At 36.1% G+C, this 12,145-nt stretch overlaps 1 protein-coding gene across 1 annotated transcript in view; it reads left to right on the forward strand.

The window, feature by feature from the left end:
* The first annotated feature begins 1,029 nt into the window (after positions 1-1,029).
* LOC117403312 (heparan sulfate glucosamine 3-O-sulfotransferase 5) overlaps positions 1,030-12,145 on the forward strand; it is an 86,020-nt gene continuing 74,904 nt past the window's right edge. The window contains exon 1 of the mRNA XM_034005372.3: positions 1,030-1,571. The gene's annotated coding sequence lies outside the window, so the exon portion shown is untranslated. The remainder of the gene's footprint in view (positions 1,572-12,145) is intronic.

Here is a 12,145-nt window from a genome sequence, read left to right on the forward strand (position 1 = left end):
TGTCTTCATATTTTCTTTTATTGGGAGTCCTTTAAAAATAGTTTTACACATCAAAATGTGCCAGAAGACTATTTACATTATACAAGGTTGGTATATAAACCAAGTCTATTGCATTACACCTAGGCTACAGGTGTGCTTTTGCCCCACCATATAAAACCAAGTCCCCTAAACAACTTCACCTTACCTTGATAGGACTAAGTGTCCCCTATTAAACTGCAGGAGTTTTGTCCCGGAAAATAATTCCTGAAAATAGGAAATGCCAATCAAAGTACCTCCCCTATATGTTCATTTTGCTCATCAAAGTACGTCCCTCAGACAGTAACGTAGGCCTATTTGTTTGCATAAATCCTGACTGATTAATATAATACAGCAATGGCCAAAGAATTGGCCTAGAATTTTAGGCTTAAAGCATAATTTTTAAAAAATACAAAACTATACGAACATAATTTTGATATTTTATATAACATCATGTTGCCTAATCAAAAACTACAAAATGACAAAAGTCTACCGGAAGTCGTAATAGTAGTACAATGTCACATTATTCATTTGGTGTCAGTTTTTTGTTAAGTATATGGAAAACTACAAAGCGGTATGAAAATCAACATGTTAAAGTAACATTATTCTGCAGGTTTCATTAAATTTTATGAAGCACCATTTGTTAATTCTGTAGGGTATGCAGAATCTGTGGCCATAGCTGTACAGTTATTTAGAAATTGTGTATTCAGCCGACGGTTCGTTTCTACCAGTGTTTCATAAGATATATATACTGTATATATTAATCAAGTTACATAATATATATATATATATATATATATATATATATATATATATATATATATATATATATATATATATTAATCAAGTTACAGAATATTGATTGATCATTGTTCTTCATTTTCAAGAACTTCCTGATAAAGCAAAGCACACACAGAAGAACGTCTTTGTTTCTTGGTGCCTGAGAATGTGATTAGCTACACTATGCACCGTTTGCCACCGCGCTCTCTCCTCTCTCTAAACAACACAGATTAACCCGAGCAGCAGGCGCACACCGCACTGCCAAAAGTCTGCATTAGCGGCTCCAAACGCAAGCTCCGAGAGACATATGCACTGCTCAGTGGGAGTGCAGCAAGTTGTAAGACTGTGTGTGTTAGAGGTTTTAATGTTAAGAGAAAAAAACATTATTTGCCAGAGACCGACATATCGGCTAAACGCCTCTATTTTATTCGCTAGCTCTCTCAATTACAAACAACCACTGCACCGTCTGCGTTAAGTAAAAAGCGTTACCTGGCATGCGAACACAATTTACAAGGAGATAAACTGTTTACTGGCTTAAGAACATTCTAGTCAGAGGTAGCCGGAAAAAGGAGAGTATTTTTGAGAAACACAAGGGGGGCTATATCATCAGTGACGCTCGTTTACAGAGCGCGTCTGAGTGCGTGTGTGTAAGCACCTGGTACCAGTCTCTATAGTATAGGGATAAGAAAAAAACAATTCTGAACTCTGTCTCCCTTCTGTTATTGTGCATAGAGCCTGCAAGAGGAGAGCTTTCTCCTGTGGAGGATGCCTAACAGGTAAGAGCACAATTTGTTACAACATTTGTTTGGGGGAATATCGTTTGGAGCCTACAGTCAGCGTTCCCGAGAGCATATATAATCATACCAGGACTTTCTAAGGCTGAAAAATAGATTTTCTTCTTTTTTTGGAGGACTACATACTTTGTCAAAAACGCCTGTGCTACAGTATGCCAGGTGGATCAATGCATCCAGGCTGATCTGTTGGTCTGTGTCAAGGGAAGCGGATCAGAGCGTTGACTTCTTCATTCGCTAGTTATGCTTTGGTGCATTTCAGTGCAATACTCTTCATTGACTGGGAGTTAGGTGTTTGCTACTGAAGAAAACTAGAATTGTGATAGTAATCAGCTGGAATGAACGCGATGTACCTTTGCAGACAAAGTACCTTGGTATAGCTGTCTTCTAAAAAGTGACCGATGTCATATGGAACCAGTCAACCCGTCGCTGTTCTAGATGTAAATACTCTCGGGCAGTGCATGTCGCGGGGTTTGGTACACTTTTGTGGGGTCACATAGGTGTTACGTTATGTTGTCATTGTTACGTTTTGATAAATAATTTTAAGTAAAAAATCACTGTATATAGGAGTCCTGGACAGTTAACAACTCTGATTTGTATGTAAAACAAACACACAAAACAAACAAACAAACAAACAAAAAAAACATGCTGCTGTATATTTTATATTTCAGACATTTTAGAGGTCGTTTTTTTTGCTAGGTAGTTCAGATGGACTTGTTTAAACGAAATATTTGAATTGTTGCCATCGTCATTTTTAAAATAGTATTTACCATACTTTATAACATGTCATTGCTTTGCTATGTTTACATTATACATTGTTTTCATTGGCACACGGTCATATAGATTTAAATAAGTGAATGTCCTACAGTAGATCTGAGTGCAACAGTGCAGACTATTTACTGTAGTGCCACTTTCCCAAACAGCACAAATACCCCAGAGGAATATTCCACTGAGATTAATTCTGCTGACATTATGATGACTAATAAACCACCAGTACTGGTACTGTAGAATATGATTCATGCCATTTATTAGGTGAGAAAATCAATATAATGAAACACAGCTGTGATATGAATCCATGCTGTTTAACATGGTTCTGTGGATCATTTGGCATTATGTTTGTGTCGGTCTCTGAAGTCTCAGGTTTTCCTTTACTAATAGAAGGAACAGGAGTTTCTCACCAGGGAGATTGAGAAGCAGTTTACCAGTTGTAGAAACTGCTTTTTTCTTGCATTAGTTTTACAGTAATGTGTTGATGTGCGTGTTCTCTGTAAAGGTTTAAAGTGTATGTTTGTTATGCTGCTTTGGTTTTCTGGTTATTCGTCACAATACATTATGCATGCCAGTTTTCATGTCATGCGATTGCTTTTTCAATCAAAGTGGTCAATGTACTGAAGAGGGATAAAGAATTTGGGAAAAATAGTTCTGCCACATCTATTAAGACCGAGGAAATAGTGGAAAACATTTGAGTATTTGTTTTTGCGTGTGTGAATTAGCCCATAATAGATTATTTAAGCGGATACATTTATCAAATTACTAAAGTATTTATTTATTAATTAAATATATTAATATTTGCTGTCTTTTTACTGTCTTTATTTTGCTGTCTTTTATATATATGTACTTGACAAAAACAGATTTTAATTAAAAAAAAAATAGTGTACAAGTAGAATGCAATGCACACCTGGTAATATAGGTTATTATTATTTCCAGACTGAAGATTTGTTGATGGCCTAATTTAAGTTGTTATGATTAGAAATGTAATCCTTGCTAATAGCAATGCACACTCATGTATTGTTGCATTTATCTTAATGACACTGCAGGGTTAGACTGCAGGGGCTGTGCGTTCTCAAAGCAAGCCAGCCTGCAGTGACCTTCAGAACAATACTATTTCATCTGGCTGATGAAACGAATGAACTGCAGAGCACAGTACACACTCTCAGAGGCTGATTCCCAGATCTCAGCTGGCTGACAGCAACTTTATAGTGTTAAGGACCAACTTAAAATCAGTGTGCCTACCTATTATTAATGCTAATCATTCTGGTCCCCTATATTGAATATTTTTTGCTTTCTGAACATGGAATATGCAGATATTTCTAATACAGCACTTTGAATATAAATGTTGCTGTTAAGTGCAAAACCACTCCAATAATTTAGCAGTATATAGTGCATTTCACCAGTTGCAAACTTACCAAGATGCAGCTTGTCTTATAAATAATCGTAAAAAAAAGAACAAAATAGTCTAGGCAGAATAAAAGGGGGGAGAGTAATAGTGTTAATACAATGAATAAGATGAAAGGAAATGGATAGCACTCCATTAAACAGCACCGTGGTATTGGTATGAAACACTGGAGCTGTCTTACTACTGGTAATCCTTTCCTGTTTCAGTCATCACATCCTGGAGGAAACTCAATGGGACTCTCAGAAGCATGTGTATTCTCAGTGTAACCATTAACCAGCCCTCCTGAAACACTCTACCCCTATCAGATGTAAGAAATGTGCTCTTTGTGATATTTATTATTGACTTATTACTTACATACACTAGAGGCAGTGTTGCAAGGAGACAGGTTAATGGTTATACCAGATGTAAGACGTGTAACTGACATACCCATAACAAGTTGCCCTTTAAGTCCCATGCTATCTTCTGTAAACAATAAATAAAGCAGCATAATTGATGAAGGGAGTAAAAGGGTCTCAGATGCTGTACTGTACCGTTGTGATCATAAGCTGGATTCATGTGTATAGAATAAAAGGCATGCTCCAGTCAGAAGCCCTTAGCATACTTTTCCTATTCATCAGAATTGTAGCTTCAGGCTTCAAAAAGTTCACTGTATCATTTGGCATTCCATTTGATCAAGAAAAGTGTCCGGACCAATGCGAAAGCACTGCACCATTATTTCTGTGGGAATCATCTGTTATTTATTTGTACAGTACAGTACTTTTAAAATGGCACACAGTAAACAGTATATGTCTATAGTGCTGAATGCTCTGTATTGCATTTGTCATAGTCGTCTTCTGTTCTGAAGGAGGCAATCCCTACAGTATCAAATCTAGACAGCACTGGTAACCAGCCATGGTATTTCATGTAGGTGTGTCACAAAGACGGCCAGAGTGGGTGGCGTCAGACCAGAAGCAGGAATTCACAGACACAGACGGTGGTGATGATGAGCTGAGTGCAATGGCTGCACTCAGCGTTTAATAACAAAATAAAAGGTTTAAACAACGGAATACAAAACAGGACACGGCACTTGCGCCAAAATAAACAGACATACAAAACGGACTAACACTAAACAAACGGTGCACGGACAGACAAACAAACACGGTGAGAACAAACACTTATATTTCCGATCTTATTTTACTTTACGTTTCTCCTTCTCTCTCTCACCCGTTCTCCACTCTCGAACACCCAACCCTGAGTGCAAGAAATGTGCGTCTATATATACTATTGTGCTGGGATTCAATTACTAATTAATTATTCACTTGAATCCCAGCACGTGAATTAATTCTGTGCAACCCCGTGCTCACATATTACATTTAACCAGCACGTGAAGTGATTTGTGCCCTCCTCGTGCCTAAATACAAATCTACACTTTAAATATACGTGAAACACAGACCCGTTTATATCCCGTGTACCAATCTATACACCAACATTAACATACGCACGCATACATACAACACAGAACACACAAATGCACACAGGGGCGGGGCACTTTGCCACAAGGTGACATGGTATTAATTCAATGATCCATTTTCCTAACAAGACAGCTTCCGGCTGGTTTAAAGATGAATACAATTACACAGGAAATGAAGCTGATGCACAAAAACTGAGTCCAGTGTCACAATAAATTAAAGTTAACCATCTCTGACTGTTTTTCATGGCATTCAAACCACAGTTTAACTGCATTGAAAATACAAGTTGATTGCAGTTATTTCATTTCATGTAGTTATAGAGCTGCCAACTGTAGTTGGACTGTTATTAGTACCAAAATTCCACACTGCATTTCCAATACAGGTGTTTATCAAATCACCAGCTAGCCTGGTTCTCATTGTTTTATCTGTCTGTGTTGCTTCCTTCTTATTCCATTATCTTAATGACACATTCAAAATATATTTTTTTACTGTTGCATTATTATACATGAGAAGGTTTTTGGGAGCTCCTGCAATTTAATTGGCTTGGCCAAGTTACTTGCTGGAGGCTTCAGTTTTATCCAGAGATAAAATGCACCATTTCCTCGAGTAATTGATTTTTAAATGCATAATAATGAACTTGTGTTGATAGCTTTGGTGGAGGGATCTCCCCCTACACACACCTCTGTGACTGTTGGTTTTTTATAACACTTAAAATTTGCTTTGCAGATAAACTACGAGGAGAGTTTCTTGGCATAGAATAATGATTTACACTGCACTGCAGAATATTCAGATGCTGCTGTTGTCATCCATAAAAAAGGCATAACAGGCTGTGCAAAAGAAAGAGTAATGGAAAAATAAACAAAATGTAACCCTATAAAACCCACAAAATTAGGCCAAGAATGGTTTTCCAAGACTCCCTTTCCACTCCCTGAATAGTGACCTCAGTGGCACATTTCTACAAAAAAAAAATCTGCTGACTATACTGTATGTTTTATACTTATTTAAAAAAAAAAAAAAAAAAAGCTGTGTATGTCCTTGCTATACTTGGGCCTGTCTGAATCCGCAATTGATCTGTTCTTTAAAACTGGCGCACATTGTTCACAGCATTCTCCATCACTGCTGCTGAAATTGGCCATAAACGAGATATACTGTCGGCACACTATTGATGCACTTGATTCCATGCCATTGTACTAAATCGAAAAATCATTTCTAATTATGTTGTGGACATAAAGCTGATTTATTTAAATCATTTTGCTTTACTTTTAAGCACAGTAATGGCAGATATAATTTAGTGACAGACAAGGGTAAAAAACCCACCCTGTCTCTTCAAAAAGAAAGAAAAACTAAAGCAGCTGAGTAAATGTGATCATGGTTAGAACTGTATATGAAAGTGTCATAAATTCCTCTATTTCAAGGCGAAAGGTATTTTGTCTTCCAGAGCTCACGATTGCAACCTGAGGGCATGTTATTTTCATGTGGACAGGGAAACACATTCATATTTTGCTTTAGGTTCTTCTTTCGACTCAGTTTAATGATCCCTTTCTGGTGGTGGTGCCCGGGCATTCCTGAATGTCGCACTAGAGCTTTACATACTGTCTGTGATGAAACTTGGAGAGGATATTCTTTTATTTATTGAGAGTATCAAAACATAGGTGCTATGAATTGTGTTTTCGGTAAATTTAAAATAATCTTGAAGCAAAGAATTGGTATATTAATTAATTCCACCTTGAAAGGCCCCTAATCAATTCAATTGCAGGTATTTTTTGTTGTAGTTGGAATCAGATCAATGCAGCGGCTCATATTGTGTGATTACTCTACAATTCCCCAGGGCTCATGCAGGACAGTGCTGGATGCCAATACTGCACCAGAGTACTTGTTGCCAGCACTGACAGGATTTAATGGAAGAACTATGGGTTTCATTTCACTTTGCTATTTGTTACCATTAATTCATGGTTTACATAAGGTGGTGGGACTGTCGCTATAGCAACTAGGGCCTAGAACTGTAAACACAATGCTAAATGAATTACCAAGTACTATAGTCTGAAATTCTGTAGTATTGTCTATCCTTAAGATGAACGTACTGTAAAACATGCTTAGTCTTACGTAGGGAACTGTGTTTTATCTCCTGTTCCAGCCATGCATTCTCTGAACGCTGTTACAGTTTGTAGCAGATTCACATCATAGAAGAACAGAAAAAACCCTTGATCAACAATAATGGAATACTTAGCTATTTTGTTGTTAGAAAATGGTCGTGCACATTGTCTTCCTGTGCATGTGAATGCAAGCATGATAGTTGCATAAGTGTAACAATTTAATTTCTGTTGCACTGTAATAGTGTGTAAAGAATCAGGACTGTTTATTTCAATTGTTATAATGCAATTCATTCTTTCCAAACCACTGCCCGCTTCAGTGTCCTTGCTTGCAAATGCACTTGTTTGAGCTTCAAGAGATGACTGTTAAATCTTCCGTTCCAATAAGTATTTTCTGCATTAGTTCTGGTGTTTAAAACCGTAAGTATTCAATTTCTAAGATTCTATCTTGCAGTATAAGAATCTTTGGGATCATTCATATGTCAGAAAGTATAACAGGGTTTGAATTTAATTGTGTGCTGGGGGATTTCCCCCCTATGCTGCAGCCAATGGGGGGGGGGGATTCCAAAATTTTAGGGGGGAACAGCAAAAAAAGGCACTTTTGCATATAAAAAACTATATATATATATACAGTGCCTTGCAAAAGTATTCAGACCCCTGACCAATCCTCTCATATTACTGAATGACAAATGGTACATTGAAATTTCATTCTGTTTGATATTTTATTTTAAAACACTGAAACTCAAAATCAATTATTGTAAGGTGACATTGGTTTTATGTTGGGAAATATTTTTAAGAAAAATAAAAAACTGAAATATCTAACTGAAATAGGGCTTTGTGGGGTAGATATATGGCAATGTTCGTTCATTCCCTACAGAATGAACAAACATTTAACTATATAACATTTCCCTAGCAGTGGGGCTTGAGTTTTAGGAAAGCCAATTGAAATTAAAAAATATTTTATATTTTTATGTTCACACTTATATTTAGTTCTATAATTAGAACACATTTAATGTTTTTCTACATCACCAAATTGTAATTTAAATGTACTGTATTCTAAGAAAACACATTTTCACCTGATGAAGGGACATACAGAAAATTATGTACAGTACTGCAGTGTTCCATTATAATTGCCTTGACTGTTCCAAAAGTTGCCTCATAAATGTTGGCTACTTGCAATGTTTGTGTCCCAAAGGATGACAAACTATGTACTGTATGTACAGTACGGTGGCCACAAAACTACCATTATATTTCTGAATAATATTCATACTCTCCCTTGTAGTGGCATGCATGTTCCAATTTCTTGTTCTCATTACCTCAATGTGTGTTTGCCTTCATTTTAAATTCAGTAATATACTTCAATCCCGAGCAATCAATTGACTGGAAATACATTCACTAAAACAATCTGACAAGTTTTCAGATTGAGTTATTTTTATCATTGTTGTTAAACTGATTCTTTTATACCTCAGCTCTCTGGGATTTGTTGTTTCAGTTTATAATTAGAAAAAAAAAAGATACAACATTTTTCCCTATACAATATTAGGCCAATTTTAAAACACTAAAATAGCAGATACCCAACAGTGGTGCAGGGGTGGTAGCTTAGAACCTTTCTGAACCTAGATCAATGCCAGCACTTTCATCTGTACCAGAGCTGGAGATGAGAGAAGTGACTCTGAGCAGCTTCTTACGAGCAATCACTGGGTCCTTTTCTTCTTCCACATGCAAGTCAGATGCCTACAGATGTAAATTACTGATACCTTCAGGAAACTCAGATAACTTGTAAACCAGTGCATATTTGTATCTATCTTTACAATGTCGGTGTACTTTAATAGCAATCTGCCATATTATTAGTACCCATAGCTGTTATATAGAGAGGGACCCTAATCAGCAGGATGCAGCTCATTGACTGCTGCATGTTGTATTTGATCTGTCTTTGCAGTCCCACTGGGGGCTTGTGACAGAATCAGCTTGATTCTTCCAGTGACAGCTCGGCCTGTGAAAAGAGTGGGCTGCGTCTCCAGAGAAGCCCCTTCCACACCTGCCCGTGTGTGTGCTGTGAGCCCAGGCGAGAGGCAGCAGCCAGCCAACCACAACAGGCAACATGGCACGGGGGATTGAGCAATTCACATGACAAGTGCAAATAAAGAAGAGTTTGAATTGCACTCAGGATACCTTCACCGTGCACCCACTTTTTATACTGACACTACTGTGGCTTTCCTTCTGAGCTTTATGATTTTTTTGCATTTGATGACACATGGCATAGTTTTATATCTTCAGGTTACTGTAGTGGAACTGTAGACTTGAAAGGTTATAGACTTGTATAAGGCGGCACAGTATGCAACACATATTTAGAGCCAGTAGGTTCAGATTTTTAGGACTAACTGAACCATCTCTATTGTCAGACCCCAAGCAGACCTGTATTGTTATTAATTTAAAATATTTCAAGAAAACCCATCAGATGCCGATCATCAGGAAAGATCGTGAGAAATAAAACACAATTCAAATATTTTAATCTTTATATTTAAGATACTTACGTGCATAAATCCCAATCTCAGACGAAGCAGAAACAAAAGCATTGTGTTATTCTTGTGTTAAACAGTTACACAACAGCTCTACAAATCAATACTGTACAAGCAGTATTAAAAAGGAGATGTGTAATGTTGTACAAGGCAAGCATGTAAGGAGCAGCTCCCTGATTACTGTGAAATGACCACATTCTCATATATATATATATCTATATATCTATCTATATATCTATATATCTATATATCTATATATCTATATATCTATCTATCTATCTATCTATCTATATATATATATATATATATATATATATATATATATATATATATATATATATATGCCTACAGGGGGTAAACTATTCCAAGAACCCGATGAAGCATAGGAAAAGAATAATTTCCTTAAGGAATAAATAATAAGATATTGTTGAAAAGCCCTGTGGCGAATGGCCTGCAATGCAGATTTATTATTGTCATGTATGTTTTGTTTTATCAGTGTAGAGCTGAGATATTGTGGGGTATTTAAAACTCAACCACTGACTCCATAAATAACCCCTTGAAAGTCCTGTAAAAATGTGTATTCCAACAGGATTGATGGACATATGAAAAATGCTTAATTGGTTTTTTATGATTTTTTTTTCCTTCAGGGAGCAATATGATATTTTGGTAGCTGGTTAGATTTCCTACTTTCACATCTGGGTAGTGCATTACACTGTTTCCATGTGCATGTCACGTAGTATATAGCCTTAAGACATGTAATAAGGAATGCATTAGCGCCCATGGGGAGGGGGTTTGGCAAATTATAGCAGTTAAAATAATAAATCCTATTCATATTCAGTTTTCTTTCCACAAGTGACTAAATCTTATGATAGCAGGTGTTTTGGTGGAATAGCTGCCAAGAAGAACAATATAAATGTATACATTTCTGATAAATAACAAAACACACAAAAAATACATACAACTAAAGTTTCAGTGTGTGTAAACTCGGAGTCATGGAACCTCAGTGTCAAAATGCAATCCAACTGGAATAACTATTTCAACCCAGTAGACCTGTGTAGATATCTAGGAATGTCTCCATCTAAAATTGCAGACCTTTATACAGCATAGCATTATAAAGATCATGTGTGCCCATAAAGAGCCTATCTGCATAGGTTTCTAATATTACAATAAATCCTTAAAAGTGAGTTCTGTAATGTTGGGATAACGTCATATAAGTGGTTGATGTAATCCAGATCAACTCCCCAGAGCTGTAAAATGTTCTAATATACCCAGTAGTGCCTTATCCCAGCAGGGTATAGGTAGATAAAATGAGCCCCTTAGTACTGAAAGAGTTAAATTAGGTTTCAACCCATCACACTCCCAAAATCTCAAATGTATTTACAATACCCCCCCCATACCGAAAAAATAAATATTCCCTGCATTAACATAATTATTAAAGACATAAAAAAGTATAATTATTTAGTAAATTAAGCAAATGTCAAGTTTTTTTTTTCTTCTTTCTAAACAGTCTTGACATCATGTCATATTTTTTAAATATTAAAATCATTGTGAAAGCACAAACTGTCACTGCAGCTTTGAAAAGCCCTGCTAACATGCAAGCTTAATGCTGTACTTTCAGTAAGTTATTGCTTTTAGTAATATCTATCTATCTATCTATCTATATATATATATATATATATATATATATATATATATATATATATATATATATATATATATATATATAGTAGTGCTGGGAGAAATATCTGAACAAATATTTTTTTTACATGTATTCCGATACAAAAATCAGATGTCCGTATTCGCTACAAATGACAAAAATACCTTGCAGTTATTTACACCTCACCAGAAGTTGCACAACAGTTTAAAAAAATGGCAAATGAAAAAGAGCTCCGTGTGATATGTGAGATTAATATATATATAAAAAAAAACACAGAGTCAACACAGCAGCTATTGAGCCAGCAGAAAGTAAACAAACCAGCTTATGCGCGCGCACTCATAGTGATCTCTATGGAAACAGAACAGAACAGAACAGAACAACGTGGATACAATTTAAAGGTATGAAGTTTATTTTATAGACACAAAAGTAAAATTAAATAACTGTTAAAAACATTATGATTTTATAATGACCTAACAGGATATTAAGTTTATTCGATGTCTATAAAATGCTAATTTAATCTGTCATGGAGGTTATTTTGTTGTAATGTTAATCCTAGTGTCACACACACTAAAAATAAAACACATAATAGGTAGATCATTATTACTTTATCAATTCTTCCAGGGGCTAAAGGTACTCCGCCTATGGCCTCATGCCTTACTACACCCCTGG

The sequence above is a fragment of the Acipenser ruthenus genome, chromosome 5 (assembly GCF_902713425.1).
Source record: "Acipenser ruthenus chromosome 5, fAciRut3.2 maternal haplotype, whole genome shotgun sequence".
Taxonomy (NCBI): Eukaryota; Metazoa; Chordata; class Actinopteri; order Acipenseriformes; family Acipenseridae; genus Acipenser; species Acipenser ruthenus.